Genomic DNA, 26,020 nt, shown 5'->3' on the forward strand with positions numbered 1-26,020 from the left:
GCAGAAACAACCGCAGTGAGCAGTGGCTTGCTGAGAATGCCTGGATTCTCCCCTCTTCTGCTAGGGCTTACCGGCGGTGCCTCACAGTAAACTTGCACAGCCTGCTCACAGATCCTTGCCAGCTCCTAAAACCTCTGGTCTTCTGAATGATGACAGCTGGAAGGATGGCTCTTACTGACCAGCAGAGACAAGAATGCAGAGGTCCACGGCTTCATGGATACCACTTCACCAAATGAAAAGACAACTTTTATATGCGGACTGTTCAAATAGGACTTGGAATTTATAAAATCCCAGCCTTCTCTGTCTTAAATAACACAAACTGACAAAGGTGATCAAACGGCAGTTTTTAATGACATTTAACATCAGATGTTTTAGGTCATCATACAGTCAACTGTCTGTGGAATCACTTTTAGTCTTGTGTGATAGAAACTAAATTGATTTTTTAACATTTGACACAGGCCAATATTTGGAAAAAAACTAATGGATGCCAAAGAAAAACGGTTTATTTATAAATAAGAGAATACTTTTGTGCACAAACAAATGGTGAATTCGAGCCATCCAAACTTCACTTTCAACCTAATTTGCTATATAAATGGTATCAATAAATGTTTGTGTTAATGAGAAAAAAATAATGTATGAGAAAATAATACATGGAAGATACCTGTTTCGGACAGGAAAGCATTCAAACGGGGAAATCGAAGAGGGTTGATTGCCAAGGATAAGGAACCAACAGAGGATGTTACGGTGACAGCAGGCAGTCCCGAAGGAGACCTGTACTGGAGCACGGTAACAGCTGTAACCCTGGGAGAGCAGCCACCTGACAAGAGCTGAGGCCATCTGTAAAGGAATGCAGACACTGCCAAGCCAGGCAGAGAGCAGCAGGAATAAATACCTTGACCTCTTCCTCCTCTCACTCTCCAGTCTCCTGCATTGCATTTGTCAAACCCAACCAAAATCCAGAGGGCAGATCAGCCTGGACAATGCAGTCCTTCCAGGTCAGTTTCTTAGGGCTGGAGCAGGATGGAAAAGAGCAGAGTCTATCAGGAAAGGCACACACAGAGTAACTGGCATCAGCAGGGACTTTACAAAGTCTGAAGTCCCTTGCTGTGACCCTTTTACGATGATGATACTGTTGAAACAGAGGTATTTATTAGTATAGTGCTAAAGAAACCTCTATATGTCTATTTTGAGAGAGAAAATTTAAGCACTAACCATGTACAATCCTTGGTGTAATAATATTTGGTTAATGTAAGAATGTTTACTTAATGGACCTGTTCACTCTATAATGGGACCAATATTATATCTGCTTGTCAGCAGATCTGAATGTTAAGAGTATATACAATGACCATTCAGGTCAGAAATACAATATCCATTCAGTTCAAGAACCTCCCCTTGACAGAACCTTTATGTTTACATTTTTATTAAACTTTGGGCAAAAAAGAATTGGTTGAACAGAAATGAACTCACATTATGGAATAAACATACAAAAATATGCAAGTCATATGAGTGGGTCTGATGGCACTGAGGCTAACTAGCATTATCATAGGGCATGCTGAAGAGCCTGGTCAGAGGCCTCTAGAATGCCGTTAGAGAACTTCTTTGTGTCCTGACTCAGTTTATCTTCCCTTTCACTTAATTTGCATCTTGACCTGGTTCATATGAGGTGACCATTTACTTGTCCCAATGCTTATGGCTGATTGTGGACCCCTTTCAGACACACAAATTCATTATCCTCACTTCTCTTGCCATATAAACTCCTTTTGAATATTCTTCAATGTCCACAAATATACTCTGAAAATGCTTGTTTCTGTGGAATAAAAAGGTATTAGACTACTTCTGACTCCCACAATGGTTTTAAGCAAGGAAAAGAATATCTCCTAGAATGAGTCTATTCAGCTTATTCGAAGTCACTTCCTTTTGTGTTTGGTTATTTCTCATTTCAAAAATTTCCACATTGTGGGATCTGAACTTAACCTAACTTCTTGTGTGGGACTTTAGCAATTGAATTCTTTGTATCAGCTGTTCTCAACCTTGTTATTGTCTTATATAGAAAATGTTGAAAGGAAAATATTCTTCTTTAAGTAGGTCATGGAAAGATCCTTAAGGATATTCATCCCTTTGGAAAAATCAATTATCTGTGTTCTGGGCATTTTATATCCCAGTGCTTCTCTGTGACACCATTCCTATTACTTTATAATCACAACTCATTTTTTAATCAAATAAGTTTTTGAGAAATGACAGTGTTTACTTTCCAGGAGAACTTTTTAAAGGAGATGAGTAGTTTTGGTGTATAAGCTCAGGTATGCTTATTTATTTGTAAAAAATATAGTCCTATTTCTGTATAGTTTACATGACTTTTTACATACTGTATATTCTTATGTACAAATCTATTCATCTTCTCTAAAAAATTGCAAGTTCCTTCAAGGATGGGGCTATAACTTACTCATCTCTTTTATTCCATCGGTGTATTCCTTTGCTTAATGACTTTAGTTCATTTGTGAAATGCTGCCACCAAGTGAAGAGCCATTAAATGAAGATCTCCATTAAATTTATTTTTTTTTATTTTCAAAGAATGAAGTTTTAATACCTCATAGGCAATTTAATGCATAAAAAAATGATTTATGATTCACACAACATTTACCAGCATATAAATAAATGCTGCTAAAGTGCTTAAAACTATTTACTCATGATATTTATTTATTTATTTATTTATTTATTTCTATTTATTCACTTATTTATTTTAAAACCTCACAGCACCCCCAGAGCCACTTTATGATGAGGAAAGGAAAGCTCAGATGACAAGAAAAGGAAAGCTCAGAGAAGTGAAACAACTTATTTAATACAAATCCATTAAATTTGATGGGGAAATGTATGATGCTTTATCAATACCAAAGCCCTAGATACATAAAGTCTTAGAAAAATACGTGCATTAAATGATGAAAGTAACTTCTTGTAATTAATAGTTTACAGTAAGTATAGTTCATACTTAAAATACAATAAAAGACTTATAGTGGATAGTGGGCTATAGAAAAGGGGGGTGAGAAACATTCTTTGGAGGGTTTTTTCTTCATCATTCTCTTTGCCAATTTTTCAACCATTTTCAGACTCATAGTTGTCTGGCACTCAAATCTACACTTCAACTTACAGCACAGAAACACACCTTTAGGGCAAAATAAAGACTAAATAACCATAAGAACACTTTAGAACAGCCCATGTGAATAACTAGCTGAAGATGCTTTGTTTCATCTCTTTCCCTTGTCTTATGTACACAGAGGAAAACATTTTGGGTACATCCTTCACAGTATGCAATTTAAATGTGTTCCACATGCTGTTCTTGCACTAAAATCTTGTTTTGAGTGAATTGGTAAGCATATCTTTGCCTGAAATCATAATGTTGAAATACCACCATGGTTTTTTTTTTAATGTTTATTTATTTTTGAGTGAGAGCACAAGTGGGGGAGGGGCAGAGAAAGAGGGAGACAGAGGATCCAAAATGGACTCTGGGCTGACAGCAGAGAGCCCAATGCACGGCTTGAACTCACAAACTGTGAGATCATGACCTGAGCCGAAGTCAGACACTCAACCCACTGAGCCATCCAGGTGTCCCCAAGCACCGCCATGTTTATTCAGTGTGTTTTAATGTGAAAATCTTGCTATTCTGGGGGGAAAAAGCAATTGTCTGAAAGGTAGTATAACTTTTCAAGACATGTTACATCAAAAAGTCGCTAACTAAGTACTCATAAAGGTAGGTGGTAGCATATTACAAAGCATGTACTTGAATCAATGAACAGATGAGTCAATGACAAAACACTGTACCTATAACAGCCTTCTTAGAAGATCATGTAAAGCAATGGTCAAATTGGTCAGTTGCTTCTGATAGAGAAGTTATTTTGACTGCAATAGTTAAAATATCTTGTGAAATGTTTAATTTGCTATAGAGGTTATGTATCCCCCAGGTATTTGAGGTGTTTTGACTTCTTAGAATATGATGGGGCCCTCATTCTGGTTTTCAACAATTTTGCAGCAGAAACTAGAGCAATATGAACATGAATGCCTATGTATTCTGGAGGATGAGGAGGCTTCTGAACCTACAGGCGTGACAGAGTGAAGAAATAGCTTTGAAAGGCAAAAGACCCAGGTAATCTAGCACTACAACACTCTAGCCTCTTGAAAGCATGTGAGAAAGACACCAGTGTCCCTACTCCCACTTATTTTATGTCATTGTTCCACAAGTCCCCATTCTTTGTACTCATCTTTCTTTACCCATCCTTCTTTTATGCTCACTGTAGCTGTTTTCTTTCTAGTAGCAATCAAAGTCACTGTCTTTGTTTATCCTCATTCAATTTCTGACTTAACAAATATTTTATCCTTAAGTTACATATGTATCTTTTATCTTTAGTATATATATATATATATATATATATATATATATATATATATATATCCCCCTTCCTCTTTTTCCTTCAGGGCCCTTATCACATCCCCTTCAAAGACTATATATCAGGACCACAAGCTTGAGAAAAATATCTGAGATTGTGATGTGCCTATGTTTGTTTTTGTGTGTATATTTTTATCTCTAATATACCATTTTATATTATGAAGCTTTTATATGATTACAAATAATTTTTTATTTCCATAAATTTTTTTTGCAAATCCCAAATAAGGGTATGTTAGCATCAAGAAGCACAATTCTGGATATTTTTTAATGTGCTGGTCAGCTACCATGCAAGTGGATAAAAAATTAGTTATTGGCTACTTCTTATTCTTTCTCTTCACTTCTGTCATCTCTCTTATCTTCCAAAATGGTTAAGATTACAAAAGAAATTAGAACAGGAATAAATCCAAAGATTTCAGATTTCCCTGAAGAAAGGTGCTATACAGTTAAGAAGGTTTAGTCCTAATCCAGGTGGTCATCCAAGCAGAAATAAAGTTATTTATTTTAAGAGTATTAGTAGATCCTGTTACCAACTCTGAAGTTGGGAAGGGAAGGGAAGAGAAGGGAATGGAAGAGAAGAGAAGAGAAGAGAAGAGAAGAGAAGGGAAGGGAAGGGAAGAGAAGAGAAGAGAAGAGAAGAGAAGAGAAGAGAAGAGAAGGGAAGGGAAGAGAAGAGAAGGAAGAGAGGAAGGAAGGAAGGTTGAGTAAAGACTTTTGTGCTTGTGAAATCTATTATGTTTTGTTGATATTGACAAAGACTGTTAGATTTAGTAACTAAGACAAAGATATAAAAATTTTTAAGGTAAATTTTTAATTCCTATAGAAAAACTCACATGAAGCTAATGGAAAACTTCCACCAACACAAACACCCTCTGATGTGGATTGTCTTCATCAGCTATCAATGACAACAAGGTTCAAGTGAACCTTCTGTGCTTTTTTCAGAGAATTCTCTTCTAGGCACAGGAAACCTAGCAAAGGGTGAAATATTTATGTCTTCTCACACGTCTTATGAAACACTGCTGTTTCTACTCTAAATTATCTTCCTGGGAATAAATATCAGTTCCTACTAGCCTTAAACTAATGCTTAAACTCATCTTTCAAATTTGGCTTGTCTATATGATATAAGGGAACAAAACCACTTATTTTTATTATTTTTTAATTTTAAAAATGTTTATTTATTTTTGAGAGAAAGAGAGCTAGAAAGCATGTGAGTAAGGGATCCGAAGTGGGCTCGGCTCCACGCTGAGAGCAGAGAGCCCAATGCAGAGCTCGAACTCAAGAACAATGAGATTATGACCTGAGCCAAAGTCGGATGCTTAACCGACTGAGCCACCCTTGTGACCCCACATATTTATTTATTGACTGCCATTGTAATCATTTTTAAGGTTATAATTCAGTGATGTTAATTACATTCACAATGTTGTGCAACCATCACCCCTATCTTTCATCATCCTAAATAGAGATTTTGTAATTCCTATCTCCTGTTCTCCCAACTCTTGGTAAACTCTAACCTACTTTTCTATCTATGAATTTGCCTATTCTAGATATTTCATATAAGTGGTGTCATACAATATTTGTCCTTTTTCATCTGCCTCTGTCACTAAGCATAATATTTTTAAGGTTTATCCATGCTGTAGCATGTATCAGAACTTCATTCCTTTCTTTGGCTTAATAATATTCCATCCTATGTATGTGATGTATTTTGTTTATCCATTCATTTGTTGATAGACACTGGGTAGTTTCACCTCTCTGTTATTGCGAATAATGTTCCAGTGTTCCAAAGAACATTGGCATACAAGTATCTATTTAAGCCCATGATTTCAGTGATTTGAGTGTAATTCCTGAGTCTTATGATAATTCTATATCTAGCTTTTTGAGAAACCATCAAACTCTTTTACACAGAAGCTTCACCATTTTACAATCTCACCAGCAATTGATGAAGGTTTCAGTTTCCCTAACATTTGTTATTTTTCCATTTTCTTGAAGTTATAGCCATCCGAGTAGGTATGAAGTGGTATCTCATTATGGTTTTGATTTGCATTTCCCTAATGATTAGTAATGTTGAACATCTGTTCATGTGTTTGTTGCCCATTTGTATATTTTCTTTGGAGAAATGTCTGTTCAAGTCTTTGCCTATTTTTTTAATTGGTTGTTTGTCTATTCTCTTGTCGAGTTTTGGGAGTTCTTGATATATTCTGGATATTAAATCCTTACCAGATAAATGGTTTGAAAATATTTTCCCCCTTCTGTAGGTTATCTTTTCACTTTTTTGATAATGTCCTTTGATGCACAATTTTTTAAATTTCTATGAAGTCAAATTTATCTATTCTTTTTCTCTTACTGTTCATGCTTTTGGTGTCAGATCTAAAAATCCATTGCCAAAATATAAGGTCATAAAGATTTACCACTGTGTTTTCTTCTAAGAAACTCTTAGACATAAGAAAGCTCATATTTATGTTGTTGATCCATGTTGAATTAATTGTTGCATGTGTTGTGAGTTACTTGTTTATTTTTGAAGATTATATCTTGACATAGGTCACATGACATGTGGATTATTACAGGAACTTGACAAAGACACACAAATTCATCTCTGTTCAATGACATATCAATGAATGCTCTAAACTGTGAAGAGTAATAAAGGAAACAGAGAAGAAAGTTAGCAATAATTCTGGCTTTTTACTGCAGAAGGCTAGATTCAGATATAAAAGAAGAAAAAAAATCCAAAGTTTCAATTAGATAAAGCTTACATTCCCTGTCATCTACAATACACCATTTCCCCATACCCAATAAAATGCTTCTAGCTCAATAGAGGAAGGAAATTAGAGAGGATATTTTAGATCAGGGAGAGTCTTAGGAAAGGAAATCTGTGCTCACCGCCAAGCTAATTCTTAGCAAAAGAGAGATAGAATTCTATATTTTGGAGATCTGAAATCAGAGAGATGAGTATTATGCTTCCTCCCTGGCTACTCATGGTCTCTGTAAAACCCACTGAAAGTTTCATGCATTCTTATAATGAAAAATAGTAAAGTAGATGGCTATAATAGGGTACCATATATATAGACATATGGACCAGAGAGGAACCTTAGAAATATTTGCTGAGCCTACCTCCCACAGGGCCTGAGTTACTGCCAAACTTCTTACATGAAACCTTGCAAATCACCCTAAAATTACAGAGTTTCTATTACAATGAATGAATTTAAAATCAAGCCCAAAACATATCCAATTATGTCTAGTAAAATTGTATACAGCCAACAGAGAGCTATTACATTTTGCAGGAATAGAGAAGACAAAGGAGAAGTTTATATTCACCTTGCCTTACCTTGTGGCCAGAAGTTTCTTACCCAAATTTCACCATTCCCTAATTTGGAGGCTTAGCCCAATTTGAATTATTCTACAGAAGCCCACAATCAAACACAGTTGAATACATTCACAGGGGGTTATATCATGATATTTTAAAAGAACACCGATATGTTCATATCATGCTTTTACAAAGCCATAAAATAAAATGGTCATTTGAGACATTGTTGTTTACAGATAAATTCTCCGATCTGTTTCTGCATCTCTAGTGCAATTTAACACAGAGACACGGGCAAGAGTCAAAGACTAGAGGCTAACAAAAATTTGGCAGCAATCAGAAGTCTCTCTCCTCACATCACAGCTTTATGTGTCCAGATGAAAGGACAGGACCTGATCTCTGCTCTGACTTCAAAAGGATCCAGATATTAAATCTCTAACAGTCTCAGGCCTTTGGCAGAGGCTCATGAAGACAGGAGAAACAGATGTGAATCCCAGGGGAGGAAAAGGTGATTTTTCTCCACAGAAACACAAATCATTCTGATAGTTCCTAACAAGTCCAGTATGAGGGGGAATATGTTGAGATAATGTAGAAAATGCTGCAACATACTGAGGAGGGGAATAGAATATGGAGTTTGGCATTCCCTTTGGAAAGAATTTGAGGGAAAAGTCAGAAGTCAGATCTGTCTCTGCTTGTAGAAGGTAGTTATAATTTCAAATTCAAAGATTCAATTTACTGGTCTTAAATCATTAATGTTTGTCTTTTTAAAAAGTATCGGTACGGAACATTATATAACTTTATGATTAGCACTATTTCTCAGCAGTCAAGAGACAGGCAAAAAAAAAAAAAAAAAAAGCAAGAACTATCCCCACTGGTGGGCTCTAACTTGCTAAACTCTCAGGTGCTTCCCTATTAAATAGCCAGTGACCAAGAAAGTAGTTGCATTCAACTCTCTAAGTGTGCTCAGAGCATATACTGTGAGCTGGGCACTGGTCTGTCTCTTTGAAAGGAGAAGGGCTCATATACTCATAAAACACAACCCCCCATAAGAAACTCCCACCACAGAAGAGATAACACAAATATCTTATGGTAATGTAACAAATATGATAGCAGGTGACTGTGATGAGTCAGATACTAAATAATAGTTCTTTGTAAGCAAGAAAAACACAGAGAAATACCCTGCTTAGGAAGAGGCTGGGAAGGCTTCACGGAACCAGTTGGAACCGATCTTGAAGGATGAATAAGACAATAAGGGATGAAGGTGGTAGGAAGAGAAAGCAAGCACATTTCAGGCACATAATCTTTGTAAACAAATGGATAGTCTGAGAAAGCCAAGGATGTATTTGGGAGACCACTATCCTGATAAATGTAACTGGAGTTAGAATAAAAACTTAAAATAAAACTGCTGAAATATGAAGCTCACAGTATAAATTGTATTTTATTATAATTGCCTCTCAAATTCCTGGAACTCTCAGAGTTTTATTATTATAAATAAATCCAGTATTCATAATTTCAGATTATAATATGCACTTCTCAAACTGCTCTAAGAATCTCCACACTTTGAACAAATAGCATTGGTAATTTCTGAGGCAATTTAGTTAGTCCATGTCTTTCAAGAGGCCAATACCAAGACAGGATTGAACATGCTGGAAATTTATTAGGGCTAATGCATGTGGGAGAAAATGGGGAGAGAGCTGGGGAAGGGCAGGAGAGCCATTAGACTGTGGTGCAAATCTGATCCCCAGAGAGGAATAGAAACAAGGAAGTAAGGTTGGTGGAAATTCACTTTTAAGGGGAGTTCCGCAAGGCTGTTGGGGCATCCTGAACCAAAGTCAGCCATGAAGAGTCCCACACATTTCAGGAATGGACTGCTATCGTATTCCTGCCACACTCACTGAATGAGAGCAGCACCTGAGAAGCATGAACTTTGTGCAAACATGGCAATGGATTTCATAGCAAGGTTGCTGGTGCTTTAGGTCAATGATGCTCTCTGCCATGGGAGATAAGAGACAGGAATTCTCATGTTCATCATACCAATAAGTTTGCTTTCCTGGGAACACCTTCCAAGCATAGAATTAGCATAGCAATATGCCATATTGGTGCAACATTTAGCATTACAAGAGTGTCTGTTGAAATGAGAAGGAAATTAGTTCATATATTTACTTGTTAGAGAAATGAGTGATTTCTACCTCAAAAAGATAAAGTAACTTATTAACTCAGAGAATCTTTGTGCCTACTGGCCTCTTTGACAGCCATTTGATGGTTTTCAGTTCAAAGAAAGCTGCCACTTTCTCCTCAGTAAATAGGAAAGAGGTAGACAAAGATTTGCTACTGTATTAATATAGAGGACTAGTAGCTCTGTCCCTCCTTTTTTCCCCCTGAAGTGAGTTTTCTTCCTCATGGCAAATGACTGCTCTTCCTGAAGCTGTTTGTCACTAGGGTGGGAACAGAAGTGTGGAGTAACCATGTCTGCAATATTCTCAATATCTCTTTATTGTAGTCTAATTCTTCACATCTGTTTCCTACAGAAAAATCTCTCCACAACATAGTATCACCTACTTCATGAGTTAGGATAAGTAAGGAGTAAACAAGAATTGACATCCTATGGCATTACAGGTTGCCACAATGATATCCTTGCTGTCTTGATATCAAAATTTCACCTTCATGGTATAAGTTGATATCATCATTGCCAGTGAACACTTACTGAATGTTTATTTAAGTTTACCAAAGGCAGTACAAACATGACTCAGACTATTGATCTCAAGGGGCTTACTATTTGGGGGCAAAAGCACATATATAAAAGCAATCCAGTTGTTATAGACTATTGGTTCTGGATTTGATTTTATCTCACTTATAAGCTGTAAAGTTAGCCTATAACAGTTGTCTGGATGCTTAGCAGAAGACCCAAGATCTTGGGTCAGATGCAAAGGATTTCATTATTCATAGCACAGCAAGCATCAGTGGAGCTTGGGGAATCCACTGCTTTTCTAGCAAGAAGTGAGCTGGCCTGCTCTATGCCCAAATATTACCTCATCTCACGAGTTACCAGCTGCATAAACAAACATGAGAAAAGGCCTGGGTGATAGAGCCACATAGGGATGTGCCTGGGTGTTGGCACATCCAGCAAGACGTAGAAACTCAAGAAACTCAAATAAGATTATCTCCCAAAGTAGGCAGAGAGTAAAATGATTGATGCAAGTGACAACGCACTGAAGTTTGGCGATCAGAAGTAACAGGACACTCATGACCTAAGGTGGAGAATTGGTACTGACATTGGCTATAAAAAAAAAGGAGGGGGAATGATTACTGACTATAATCACATGTTTATTACCAGCTTAGCTCTATAGGCTGCAGTGCATTGCTTACAAGGAAAAACAAAGCAGGAAGAGGAGGAGGAAGAGGAATCAGTCTCTGGGAGTTTTAATACTTTAAAACAATGATGAGATTGGATTAGCTACATTGAGACATACAATGTAAAACTATCATTCTGAACAATCACCCTCAGTAATTTGAAGGAAGGGATGCAGGAATCTGATTATAATCAAATCAGTTGAAATGTTATCTACATCCAGACATTTCTACATATTTTCTATTAAATAGCTGTCCTAAGCAACAATAAGAAGAAAAATGCCAGTGCTTTAAGTTTCAATTAGTTGCATAGAAGTTGATGGGAGTTTGGGGATTTAAAATCCTTTATGCTCCCATTAGATAAAAATCTGTGACATCTAAGTCATTATTATTCATCAGCATGAGGCCAAGTAAATTAATGGCAGGCCAATTCCTGCTCCACACCCATGTCTGCTTGGACCAGTTCCCTCAGTGAGTTCCAGAGCCACACAAGAGGTTGTAGCCAATAGTGACCTTTTGTACCAGAAGCTCAACTGATTCTAGCAGGAAGTGGGGTTTCCTCCACTTGGTTCCAGAGGACACTGTACATGACCTTGAAGTATTTGTGATCCTTTTGTGAGGCCAACAGCAATGGAGCAGCAAATTTCCCAGAACAAATGTAGCTGACACCAGGCAGACACGAGACTGGCAGACAATTATGAAGCAGACCGGGACTCTCTGCTTTGGGGAGATGGAACCGTGATTACAGCCACTGCCTCTCTAAACTGCATCAATTTCTGGAGAACAGTACATTCAAAAGTGGAAATCATTGGCTAGCACTAAAATATTTTTTAATGTGGAAAAGTAGCCCAAATAATTGTATGAAAATCAATGCTTTTTTCTTCAAACATAATGTTGATCAACTTTCTTTTTTTTTTCAACTTTCTTATTCATGGCATACATGCTGAGTCTTTGATTATGAAAAAAACTCTTCCTTTCTATGTCTCTGTCTCTATCTGTGTGTGTGTGTGTGTGTGTGTGTGTGTGTGTGTGTGTGTATCTGTCTGTCTCAGGAATTCCAGAATCCATCTGCACATTTTGTATGAAAATCCCATTTTAGGAGGAAAAAGAATAAGTTTTCATCTCCATAAGAAGAACAGAACTTTGGGAGATGTCTGTATCACTTAATTTGAAGAGCTCTTGCCCACTCCCTGAGATTGCCTCTTCCCTCTTTATATTTTTCTCTAATTATCCATTTTTTAGTTTACAGCTTGTCTTAGCTTATGTAAACACCCAATCTTTCCTTGTAAGATTTTCATGTGTATAGGACAAAATTTGATGATCATCTCAGTCATAGTTGCATTTTAAGAGAGGAAATTTGTATTTAAAAAAAAAAGAAACTGGTCTATTACTAACAGTGGACTATTAAGGGATATCTTTTAGCAGGAGAACAAATCTCCAACTTTTAGAGCTGTAAGGCATTTAACAAAACATCTAGTCTGTTTTCTGCATAAATCTATTTCTAGTCCACTTCACCAAACAGATTTCTATGCCCAAACTCAGGCTGCATTATTGACTTTAGGCCTATTTATGGACAATGCTAAATATCCACTGCAGAACTTTCCAGTTCCAGCAGTCAACCAGAAGTTTTGTCTGATACCAACCATCCAGAGATGCTTGAGATCACATAGACATTTGATTGAATTCTTCATTTGTCATGTGGGTACTTGGCACTAAATACACACAGTCTTTAGAAATCACAGAAGGAAATCATTCTCCAGGCATTTCATGTAATCTTCCCCACAATGTTGTCTTCTGTTCTAAAAGAAAGTTCCACTGTCCATTGAAAGTGGCAGCATCATGGAAATCTGTTATAATAGAAAACTTAGATATTTAGGAGGCTTTTTTGATCTTTGGGGAAGGCAATGCCAGGAAAAAAGAGCTTAAATTGCTTTCTGTGTCATTTGGGTTAGGCTAGCTATGGTAACCCCAAATGCTCTAAATCTCGGTGGCTTAAGCAACAAGGATTTATCTTTCACTTATATTACATGTCCAACGTGGGCCTGGGGTGGTGGTAGGTGGGAGCAGTAGGGAGAGGTTAGTAGGTCTCTGCTCAGTAGTCACTCAGGGACCCAAGTTGAAGGAGTCTTCCTGTCAGCATGTGTTTCTACCTTTGCTTCACAAGGAAGAGCCAAACTGGTGGGTCTCTTACTGGCATTTTGTAAAATCTGAATCAGAAAGGATCTTCACCATTGGCCAAAACTCTTCACAGGGACACACCTAACTATAAGCAGTCAGGAAAGAACAGTCCCCCTGTGTGTGCCCCTGAAGGAGAATAGAACAAGGTATCAGTGAACGTTAGTAGTATCTCTCATAGCCATTCAAGTCTCATAGGAAAAATTCACCAAAACTGAATTTCTTTGAAGCTAGGTTTCTTCCTAAGGTAAAATCAAACATTCTTTGGTTCTTTCAGACAAAATTCCAGGTAATAGTTTATTAATACATTATTACATAGATAAGACCACTGAAAGCATGTTTTATTTACAATTTTAAAGCTTACGTTCTCAGGAAAAAAAAAATAAAGTTTTTTCTCTCAGGGATCTTTACCTTACTCCCCACACATCAAAACCAAAAACAGGTGAAAGGGAACGAAGGCATGTTAAAACTTTAGTTCCTCATTGAAGCATGCAGAGGCTCTAATTGTAAACTCAAACAATAAATAACAATGCCTCCTGGCAAAACGTTACTCTTTAGTGAGAACACGGTCTGTGCTTCAAAATCTTCTCATCAGGGATAACAGCTATTCAATGTGGTATATAATCAACTTCCCTATGCATAGGCAAGCATACATTTGTTTCTATAAAATAGGGATTATCCTTTATACTTTTATGCCCCACTTTTTAAATATCCCGTGTTATTGTAATCATTTTACATTATTTGAAACAATTTCAATGTCTACATAAGATCAAATCAAGAGGACATATAATTTATTTCCACCATTTCCTTTTGGGCATTTAGGTTGCTTGTCATGTAAATTTATATTTATTTATATGTCATTTGATGAATGTTTGCCTCCCCAAATCATAAACTCTTGTGTTTACTTTTGGTCACCATTGTATTCTCATGTGTAGCAGTACCTGAAATGTAGTGGCTAGGCTCCTGCATCTGTCAAATGAATGAGTGAACCTGTTCTTCAGTGCTTGACTCAACTCAGCCTCATCCACAAAACATTTCTTCTTTTTAAGTTTATTTATTTATTTTGAGAGAGAGGGAGAGAGTTGGGGGGAAAGAGAGAGAATCTCAAGCAGGCTCCATGCTGTCAGCACAGAGCCCGAAGTGGGGCTCGATCTCACGAACGATGAGATCATGACCTGAGCCAAAACCAAGAGTTGGATGCTCAGCCGACTAAGCCACCCAGGCGCCCCCCCACAAAACATTTCTGTACATTTCTCAGCTATACATGGACTCGTGCTTTTCTAAACTTCCCTGTAGTTCTTTTTTTTTTTTAAATAATAACTCTCTTGCAGGAAAAAGAGGAAAGATACTATTTATCAAGCCCTTTTACATTTCAGGCACTGTGCTAGACATATTTGAGAGGAAAGTCCATGTCAAAAGGTTGTTCCTTGGTCTAAAGAACATGCGAAAAGAAACCATACCACAAAGTTTTCAATCAAGGACCCTTTCAGGACTGTTCAGTGACCTCACCAAGCAGGCTGTCTCTTGAAAAAACTCACGAGTCCTCTGCTACATGAGATCTCTGTCCCCTATGCCCAGGGGCTATTTGAGAGGACAGAGGGGAGCACACTGCAGCTCAGGTGATCTATTGTGGTGGCTAAACCCTGAGCAGGGAATATGAGTGGGTGCACGCAAGTGAAATCTAAACAGCTGTGGATTATCAAAGAGGGGCTTGTGAAACTTTGTGACATCTTCTGCAAAGACGGGAAAATGCAAAGGAGAAAGCCCTGAATGGTAAGTCATTAGCCTATTCTGGAGAAAAGAAGGATAACGTAGTATTCTGAGTCTCTCTTGCCTTGTTAACATATTGTGCTTATTCTTAGAAGTACATGCCCCAAATAAAAACATTATTCTCATTCCCTCAAATTACAAGCCAGAAATACATGTGTGAATTATCACTCCCTTAAATGCACAGAAGTCTCTATTTTCTTCCCCTTTAAATGACACTTATAAAACTAATGAATGTCTCAGATTTTTTACCTCACATATGGGAGACACAAAAACTGCAATGCTTCAACACCAAGTTACTTAAAAATTATGCACATTTCTTTGCACCATAAATGCTGAGTAGCTCTATTTTTTGTGTCTTAATACACATGTCTAAGCAACTGAGGAAGTATCTAATTAATCTTTACTAATGATTTCAAGAAAATGCTACTTCTTAAGGATAAGTCAGTATATATGAGGGACTTTAGGGGGAAAGGGAGGAAAGGATGGTAGCTGAAGGTTTCAACATTCAAACAGATTTTATTTTAGAAACAATGTAACTTTCAAAAGTTAAGCATTTATATGTTAGATTTTTATATGGATGAAATGATGCTAAGGGTATAAACTAGACATAACAGACACCCAACAGAATGGGAGTGAGGTATATATAACAAAGCTTAATACACAATTGTTCTCTGTATATTTTCCAGTGTGAATGCTCTCACCCTATCACTACTGTACTATTCTAACCTAATCCCATACAAGGCACAGAGGCCATGGTCAATCATGAGAGAAAGGCAAACATAAGAGCTATTCCCCCTCAACATCTCCCACAGGCCTCAATCTCTGCCTACCATTTCCTCCTCTTGCATATGGATCTTCTCCATCCATGTAGATGCATTATAAAGGCTACTTCTACAAATAGTGGAAGAACACAATCAAGCTGACTACTCTATCCTATGTGATCTGTAAAGACCTTTTTAAATATAGGATTTTACAAGTGTATGAGGATCACAAAAAATATGTATTGCCTATTGAAATTAACACTTGGGAGATACATAATGACATCAGGAGGGTAAATGGGGCAATGATCACTTTATGCAGGTGATCCAAGACTCAAGGCTCTGTGGAATCAGGAGAAATTTATTGTCTTTTTTCCCTTTGATGTCCAAAAGTAGGTCAGATCCTCTCTGAGTGATGAGCCCTTGCCAAATAACCTGATGTCTCCAGTAGAGATGAGAGGGTGACTCTTAGGTAGCTTTCAAATAAAATTTTTAACTACCTTTTTTGGGAGTCTGAAAACTAGAATTTTTGGAAGACACAATTTTCCCAAGTGTCTGGGGACTGAAACGGATGAAATTATTTCCCAATCAACTTCTCCTATCCCTATCAAGAGTTCCTACTTTCTCCTGACTAATAGGTTAGCTATACAAACAGCTGTTAACTTTAATATCCACATGAGTCACTCACTGTACTGAGGTCAGCAAAGAAGTGAGAGAAGACAGGAGGAAATGTTTCTTGGCCATAGCAGAAAACTAGCATTTGGAGAGCCGAAGGGCTTACCACATAGCACACAGCAGCTTTAAGTTGAAAATCATGCATTTTTGGGTCTTCCCATCATTAACAGGTCTGCAGTTGCCTCCGTCTGGCCTGTTTTTGGCTTGTGTGATCTCAGGAGAGTCAACATGTCTTCAGGGAGAATGGGATCTATTAGACTAGCCAGGTAGTATCCATATGCTGACATGGCATTTCCCAGCAAGCACTCTGAGAACCGGTTTCTCAAGATGCTCAGGTGAAAAGCTACCCAAACCTTCTGGAAAACTGCAGATTTATCCCTTCTTAAGATTCACAGTGGATATTTACATTTTCTGAACCAGTTTGACCTTGGACCTATTTATTAAATGGTATTTATTAATATACAAAGCATCTTGTATTCTGTAGAACATCTTCTGAAAAGAGTTGAATTTGTGCATTTGAAAGCTTCTTAATTAAGTGTCTATGTTTTAGTCAACTCTGTAAAGAGGTGAAGTGTGCTTTCTGATTTTATTAGCCTCCAACAGCCGAGCATTTATTTCTTCTGCTCTACCTGTCTGGGTGAAAGGGGTGCTGTTTCCATCATATACACAGCCCTGTGTTCACTGCTGAAATGTACCCCTAAAATGTATACTCTGCTGTCTTTCTGAGTGCCATATCTCTGAAGGTCTACCCTGCTACCCTCTTTCCTTTATAGCTAACTTGCCAAGCAACCTAAACCCCTGTCCCTCCCAGGCTGCATTATGTGCCTCTCCTTCACAGTTGTTTCCACCATTCAAAAAATAAATGCAAATAGATACTTCTTTATTACTTGCTTGGTGCTATGTACTTGAAGCAATGCAACAAATACTTAGGAATAAATCCCCAACTAATATGTTAGCTCCTTGAGGACAAGTATTATAGTTGACTCATATTTCTAGTTCTAGCACCACTAGCCAATAAACATATTTGTTTCAGAAGTACTTTTTTGTACGTATTATATACATATCCAGCTCTTCATATCTGCACAAGAGTCAAAATATTAATTTCCTGGATAAATTAATTTGTATATTAATAGAAAAAGATTGGGATAGGAAAAGGGAGACCTTCTAGTTTAATAAATGAATTTGAGAATATGTAAGAGATGTTTGTCTTCCTACATTATTCTACATTTGCTAACTAACTCAAAAGGAATTTTGATATGAGGTAGGTGAAGAGCCAGGAGACCACTTTTATAGACACCATCCTCTGATTTAGATCTGGATTAGGCTTCTACTAAAGCCGTAATACCAGGGAGGCCCAGTTGTGTGCCAAAGGGCCTTTAAGACTAAACGGTGTGGGGTTGCATACACTGTAAGTATTTCCAGCACTCTGGACAGCTGTGTTTTCTTCCACATTTTCAAAGTAGAATTTGGACTATGTCCTGCTTGTCCAGAGAACAACTTAGGGGACTATAGGCAAATTAGTTCACAAAGAGCACTGAAAATTACTACACAAGGCAATTAGCTGTCTGATCTCTCATATGACTTTCAAGTATTCATTTGAGACACACAATATAACTAACCTTAAAAGGCTACCAAAACAGGACTCTAGAGGCCTCCAGACCTGAGTCAAAGGAGGCCACATAGCACAGGTTGAGATCATAATCACACAATATAAGCTCAGTCACTCACCAGCTCTGATTTTCAATAAGCTGCTCAACTTCACTCATCATTCATTTCCAGTCTGGTAAATGGCTATTTGTGGCTAAAAATAATTGGAATGGTATAGAAATCTTTGGCCAGTCATAAGTTGTATTGTTGTTTGTTGATGTGAATACTATTGCTATAAAACCAGCTTAAAAAGTGATAGCCTATGTTCTCTAAGACAAATACACATGAAAACCAATGAAATCAATAATCATCTCTTATAATCCATCACTTAAAAGCAACTCATAAAATAAGATAGTAAATGCTTCCCTATTAAATATTTTTATTGCATTTATTTCTATACAGCCATCTCCCCCACGAACATGGAAGAAAAGGGAAAAGCAGGAAAGAGGAAAAGTACCCTAGGAAAAATAGTCCAGTCTCTGAAGTTTCACCCAGGTGGTGGTAAAGGACGAACTTGCAGCTATGGCTGGCTGGCCTTTTGTCTCCCAAGTGGCTCCTGGTAATTCCTTAAACTTAAGGTTAGCAGTTCTTTTGGATACAATACTTTTGAATGCCTTGGAGTGCTGGATACCTTCTTAATTTGAGCTTAGAGGGAACCCAGCAATTTGCGTTCTCTACTGCATGTAGCCTATAGACTGACCAGTCAAGCCATACACACAAAGCAGCATGTACTAGTTGCACAGCTCTCATCCACAGCTGTTGGTGTCCAGCACTCGCTGATTTGAACTTCAAGGGATAGTCTTGGAGCCTGGAGGAGTTCTGATGACTTTTCTTGGTGATCTTGGCGGCCACCACTTAGCCAGCCACAATGTGTCCAGCCAATTTCACTTTGGTAAGGGTAATCTTGGCAGTGGTCTTGAGGAGCCAGTAGTTGCCAAACATGGGTCTTCTTTTAAGCAGAGATTGGCAAGAGGCCTTTTAGCATGTATTACTAACAATAGTAACAAATTAAATTTAAGAAGAAAAATGAGAAAAAAGATTAAAAAGCGGGAAAAATAAAAATTACAGCATAAAGGAAAGAAAAAATGAGAAAAAGGAAAATAGAGAAACATCAAAATAAAGAAAAAATTAAAAATAAGAAAAAGGAAAAAATATAGAAAAAATATAAAGGTAGAGATAAAATAAAAATGAGAAAGAGAAGAAAGAAAGATAAATAGAAAAAAGGGGAAATGAAATAAAAATAAGAAAAAAAATAAAGTAAGAAAAGGAGAAAAAGAAAACTGAATAATAAGAAAGAAAGAAATGAAGGACGTGGGGCAGAGAAAGTAGAGAAAATAAGAAAATAGAATGGGGCGCCTGGGTGGCGCAGTCGGTTGAGCGTCCGACTTCAGCCAGGTCACGATCTCGCGGTCTGTGAGTTTGAGCCCCGCGTCGGGCTCTGGGCTGACGGCTCAGAGCCTGGAGCCTGTTTCCGATTCTGTGTCTCCCTCTCTCTCTGCCCCTCCCCCATTCATGCTCTGTCTCTCTCTGTCTCAAAAATAAATAAACGTTGAAAAAAAAAATTTAAAAAAAAAAGAAAAAAAAAAAAAGAAAATAGAAAAAAAAAAAAGCTAACCATGGTCCGAGTCTCTCAGGTCACCAAAACCATCTTTCAAAGCTAGAAACAATAAAAATCTAGGTCCAGTCAGGGATTTAGGTAGTTGCTTAGAATTCCATAACAATAGCAAGAAAAGGACCTATTACAGTTGATAATAAACCTCTGTGGTTTTCTCACTTTTTTGGTTTCAATAACCTTTTTCTTATTATGAAATTTATTGTCAAATTGGTTTCCATACAACACCCAGTGCTCATCCCAACAGGTGCCCTCCTCAATAACCTTTTACTTTTAAAAGGAGGTGGGGTGGAGAGGGGGCAGGGAGAGGACCCAAAGGGCTTTTTGTTTATGTGGGTTATAGTGATCAATATTTACCTTATTCGAAATTAAAACTTAGTAGGATGTTGTTTCTGTGGCCTTTTTAAAGAAATGTTTATTTATTTATTTTGAGACAGAGAGAGTGTGTGAGCAGGGGAGGGGCAGAGAGAGAGGGAAAGAGAAGCCCAAACAAGCTCTGTGCTGTCCATCTCATGTGAGATTGAGACCTGAGCCAAAATCAAGAGTCATATGCTCAACTGACCGAGGCACCCAGGCACTCCGAATATGGCTTTTTCATTTCCAGTTTAAAAATCTGTAATAATTTTTGGCTCTTAAAGAGTTCATAATGTCTACAGTGCAAATATTCAATTCCCTTTTCTTTAAATACTCAATGATTGATCTCAAAATAATGTCACCATTTAACTAGCATTACAATATAATAACAAAATGTTCTGCATAAGACAAAATAAATTATTTGTATCTATAAAGCTGAGGGTAAAAAAACTTTCATCATATTTTCATATTTTATTTACAGTTTTGCCTAGTTTCTTTAGAGTACATTCTTCCCTTCCATGAATCAGAGAACTTACCATGTCCATTACAATATCTTCAGCATGGGTGAAAGGAGTAAGTCTTCTATTTTTTTCTTCTTTTAGTCAATGATCCCTGGTGCTCCATGTCCAAATTATTCAGCATGTATTAAGAGGGTCCAGGTGCTGGTCATGGTGCCATTACCTTAGGGAAGAAACAAGAAGCTTTTTCATTTATTCCTTGTCTAATACTCTCCTTGATGTAGAAGGAAGTTTCTGAACTATATCATTTTTCGCCTCTGAAGAACTTTTTTCAACTTTTCTTTCCAGGCAGAAATACTGCCAACAAATTCCCTCAAGTTTTATTTGAGAAAGCTTTTATTTCTTTTTTACTTTTGAAGGATAATTTTGCCGGTTTTGTTTCATGCTTGCTTGCATGGTTTCTGAAGAGAAGTCTGATGCAATTCTTATCCTTGTTCCTTTGTATGTAGGTATTCCTCCTCACCCCCAGCTTCTTTCAAGATTTTGCCTTTGATTTTCTGAAGTTTGAATATAAAATGCCTAGATGTAGATTTTTTTAGTATTTGCCTACTTAATGTTTTCCAAGCTTCCTGGATCTGTGGATCAGTGTCTGCCATTAGTTTGGGGAAGTTCTCAACCATTGCTTCAAGTATTTCTTCAAGTATTTCTTTAAGTATTTCTTCAAGTATTCTTCTTTCTCTCTTTCCTCTCTTTTTGGTGTTCTCATTATGCATATATTATACTTTTTTAAATTTTCCCACAATTCATGAATATTCTGTTCTGTTTCTTTCATTATTTTTTCTCTTTGCTTTTCAGTTTGGAAAATTTCTATTGATATATCTTTGAGTTCACTGGTTCTTTCCTTGGCTATGTCTAGTGTAATGATAAGCCCATCAAAGTTATACTGCATTTTTGTCACAGTGTTTTTTGATTTCTGCTATTTCCTTTGGATTCTTTTTCGGAATGCCTGTTTTTCTGTTGACATTACTTATTTGTATCTGCATGTTGTCCCCCTTTCCCATTAAGCCCTTATTATCTTAATTATAGCTATTTTAAATTCTCAGTTTGTTAATTCCAAAATCTCTGCCATATCTGAATCTGGTTTTGATGGCTCTGTCTTTTGAGGCTGTGTGTGTGTGTGTGTGTGTTTGGGGGGGGTGGTTTGTTTGTTTGTTTGTTTAGTATGCCTTGTAAATTTTTGTTGGAAGCCATTAGCAGGAGGTTTTATGTTTATCTGGGTAGGAATGAGCTGTGTTTGCTATTTGCTGCAGCTGCAAGTGTTAAAGGCCAAATTTCATCTGTTGTCATATTTTTTATCCCTCACTGTCTTTGTGTTTTCCTTGAAATTTCTTAAATTAAGACTGAGGCTTACGGTTCTTCCCTTTGTAGTCTCCTGTGTAGAAGTTTTATTGATGTGGTGGTAAGGAGTGGGGTAAGGAAAAATGTTTTATAGTGTCATGATTAGGTCTCAATCTTTTAGTGAGTCTGTGCCCCTGGGCTTTGATCTTCAAAAGTGCTTCTCAGCTATGTCCCATCTCTGCTTAGGTGAGACCGGAAGGCTGGAGGAAGTTGGAGTTGAGTGATCATCTTCTCCCAGGACTGTTAGGCTCTGGTAAAACCCAAAGTGGTTAGGCTCTGATGAAATGATTTCTCTTGAGGGCAGGCTTTTGTTAAGAAGTTCAAAATGCTCTGAACATATTTCAAAATGGTTACTTTCTCCTCCCTGAAGGAAACAGGAGTCAGTTTTTCTCTAATCTTCATTCAGAGGTCTTGATGGAGGTCTTAGAGATAACTCATGAAAGTGTGAGCCCCCCTAAGACTGCCCACCCCTATTTTTTAACTGTCAAGCTTTGTGCATATTGATGCTCCAGGAATTTGTTGATTATAGTTTAACTTTTCCTACTATGGTACTGACTCCACCAGCCAGTTTCTCTGGGGCTTCTGCTCCTGGTAAGTTATGATACTCTGTGTTCCCCTGTGCCTCCAACTTGGGAGGCGTTGGTCTGCCTTGTGACTCAACATTTTGGCAAATCTAAGAAAAGTTATTGGATTTTAATGGGTTCAGCTGTATTCTTCTTGGGAGAATGGAAGTGATGACTTCCAAGTTGGAAAACAGAAGTCTCATTTAGTTTTCAAGATATTTTTTTCTCTAAGACATAGAAGGAGACCACACACATTCTTGTACATGTCTTTTGGTGTACATATGCATGGGTTTCCATTACCAAAAGAATAGAATAACTGAGTACTAAGATATAATTCTTTAAAAGTCTTAATTCCATTGTAGTTGACATATAGTGTTATATTAGTTTCAGTGTAATAGTGTAATATAGTGATTCGACAATTCCATATATTACTCAGTGCTTTTCAAGGTAAGTGTACTCTTAATCTCCATCACCTATTTCATTCATCCTCCCAGCCACCTTCCCTGTGGTATCCATCTATTTGTTCTGAAGAGTCTATTTTTTTTTTTTGGTTTCATTTTTTTCCCCTTTATTCTTTTATTTCTTAAATTCCACATATCAGTGAAATCATATGGTATTTGTCTTTCTCTCACTGACTTATTTCACTTAGCATTATACTCTCTAGTTCCATCCATGTTTGCAAATGGCAAGATTTCATTCTTTTTTATGGCTGAATGATATTCCATTGTATATATATCCATTCACCTATTGATGAACAGTTGTGTTGCTTCCATAATTTTGCTATTGTAAATAATGCTCCAATAAACATAGGAGTGCATATATCCTTTCAAATCAGGGTTTTCATATTCTTTGGATAAATATCTGGTAGTGAAATTACTGGATCAAATGGTAGTTCTATTTTTAATTTTTTAAGGAACCTTCATAGTGTCTTCCACAGTGGTTATACCAGTTCACATTCCTACCAACAATACATGAGGGTACTTTTCTCTCCACATCCTTGCCAATACGTGTTGTTTCTTATGTTTTTGATGTTAGGCATTCTGAAAGGTGTGAGGTGATATCTTACCGTGATTTTGATTTGCATTTTCCTGATGATGAGTGATGTTGAGCATCTTTTCATGTGTCTGTTGACCATCTGGATATCTTCTTTTTTCCTATCCTCTGCCCACTTTTAACTGGATTATTTATTTGTTTTCAGTGTTTAGTTGTATAGTTCTTTATATATTTTGAATACTAAGCCTTATCAGGTATGTCATTTGCAAATATCTTTTCCCATTCAGCAGGTTGTCTTTTAGTTTTATTGATTGTTTCCTTTGCTGAGCAGAAGCTTTTTATTTTGATGAAGTCCCAGTGGTTTATTTTTGCTTTTGCTTTCCTTGCATCAGGAGACATACCTAGATAAATAGTTGCCATGGCCAATGTCAGAGAAATTATTGCCTGTACTCTCTTGTAGCATTTTTATGCTTTCAGGTCTCATATTTATCTCTCTACTCCATTTTGAGGTTCTTTGTGTGTATCGTGGAAGAGTGTGGTCCAGTTTCATTCTTTTGCATGTAGCTGTCCAGTTTTCCCAACATTATTTGTTGAAAAGACTTTTTCCCATTGCATATTATTGCCTCCTTTATCATAGATTAATTTAGCATATGATCATGGGTTTATTTCTGGGCTTTCCATTCTGTTCTGTTGATCTATATGTTTGTTTTTGTGCCAGCACCACACTGTTTTGATGACTACAGCTTTGTAATATAGCTTGCAATCTGGAATTGTGATAACTCCAGCTTTGTTTTACTTTCTCATGATTGCTTTGGCAATTTGTGTTCTGTAGTGGGTCCAAACAAATTTTAGGGTTGTTTGTTCTAGTTCTGTGAAAAATGCTGTGGTATTTTGATAGGAATTTTATTAAACAAGTAGATTGCTTTGGATAGTATGGAAATTTTAATAATATTTGTTCTTCCAATATGTGAGCATGGAATGACTTTCCATTTGTTTGTGTTCTCTTCAATTTCTTTCATCAGTGTTTTATAGTTCTCAGAGTGCAGGTCTTTGAACTCCTTGCTTAAATTTATTCCTTGGTATTTTATTATTTTTGATGCAGTTGTAAATAAGATAATTTTCTTAATTTCTCCTTCTTCTGCTTCATTACTAGCATATAGAAATGCAATGTATTTCTGTATATTGAATTTGTATCCTGAAACGTACTGAATTCATTTATCAGTTCTAATACTTATTTGGTGAAATCTTTAGGGTTTGATAGGTATAGTATCATGTCATATGCAGATGGTGGAAGTTTTACTTCTTCCTTACCAATTTGGATGCCTCATTTCTTTTTATTGTGTGATTGTTATGGCTAGGACTTTCAGTACTATGTTGAAGAAAAATGGTGAGAGTGGACATCCTTGTCTTATTCCTGACCTTAGAGGAAAAGCTTTCTGGTTTTCACTGCTGAGTATGATGTTAGCTGTGTTTTTTTCATATATGGCCTTTATTGAGGTGTTTTCCCTCTAAACCTATCTTGTTGAGGGTTTTTATAATGAATGAATGTTGTACTTTTTCAAATGATTTTTCTGTATCTATTAAATTGATCATATGGTTTATGTCCTTTCACTTGATGGGCTGTATCACGTTGTTTGATTTGTGAGTATTGAAATGTTTGGTAGAGTTCACCTGTGAATCCCTCTGGTCCTGGACTTTTGTTTGTTGGTTGTTTTTTTGATTACTGTTTCATTGCTGGAAATCAGTCTGTTCCAATTTTCTATTTCTTCCTTATCCAGTCTGGGAGGTTGTATGTTTCTAAGAATTTATCCATTTCTACTAGGTTTCCAATGTGTTGGTATGTAATTTTTCATAATATTCTCATAATCTGTTGTGTTTCTATGGTGTCAGTTGCATTTTTCCTCTTTCATTTCTGATTTTCTTTATTTGAGATATCTCTCTCTCTCTACCTCTGTCTCTGTCTCTGTCTGTCTCTCTTGCTTTTTTATGAGTCTGGCTAAAGGTTTATCAATTATGTTGATCTTTTCAAAGAATCAGGTCCTGGTTTCATTGATCTGTTCTATTGTTTGTTTCAGTTTCTATTTTATTTATTTCTGCTCTAATCTTTACAATTTCCTTTCTTCTACTGGCTTTTGGTTTTGTTTGTTCTTCTTTTTCTAGATCCTTAAGGTATAAGATTTGGCAGTTTATTTGAGATTTTTCTCACTTCTTGAGGTATGCCTGTATTTGTATGAACTTCCCTCTCAGAACGGCTTTTGCTGCATCCCAAAGAATTTGGACCATTGTGCTGTTGTTTTCACTTGTCTCCATGTACTTTTACTTCCTCTTTGATTCTTGGTTAACCCATTCATTGTTTAGTAGCATGTTATTTAACCTAAATGTATTTGTGTTCTTTCCAGATTTTTTTCTTGTGGTTGATTTCTAGTTTCATAGCATTATGGTCAGAAAATATGCATGATCTTTATGAATTTGTTGAAACTTATTTTGTGGCCTAATATGTGACTATTCTGGAGAATGTTGCATGTGCACTTGAAAAGAA

The 26,020-nt window shown here is 36.8% G+C and overlaps 1 protein-coding gene across 1 annotated transcript in view; it reads left to right on the forward strand.

The window, feature by feature from the left end:
• The window catches only part of CPA6 (carboxypeptidase A6), a 522,469-nt gene that overhangs the window by 53,873 nt on the left and 442,576 nt on the right, over nt 1–26,020 (forward strand). Inside the window, exon 2 of the mRNA XM_045455003.1 lies at nt 4,025–4,138. The gene's annotated coding sequence lies outside the window, so the exon portion shown is untranslated. The remainder of the gene's footprint in view (nt 1–4,024; nt 4,139–26,020) is intronic.

Source organism: Leopardus geoffroyi, chromosome C3 (genome assembly GCF_018350155.1).
Source record: "Leopardus geoffroyi isolate Oge1 chromosome C3, O.geoffroyi_Oge1_pat1.0, whole genome shotgun sequence".
In the NCBI taxonomy this organism is placed as follows: domain Eukaryota; kingdom Metazoa; phylum Chordata; class Mammalia; order Carnivora; family Felidae; genus Leopardus; species Leopardus geoffroyi.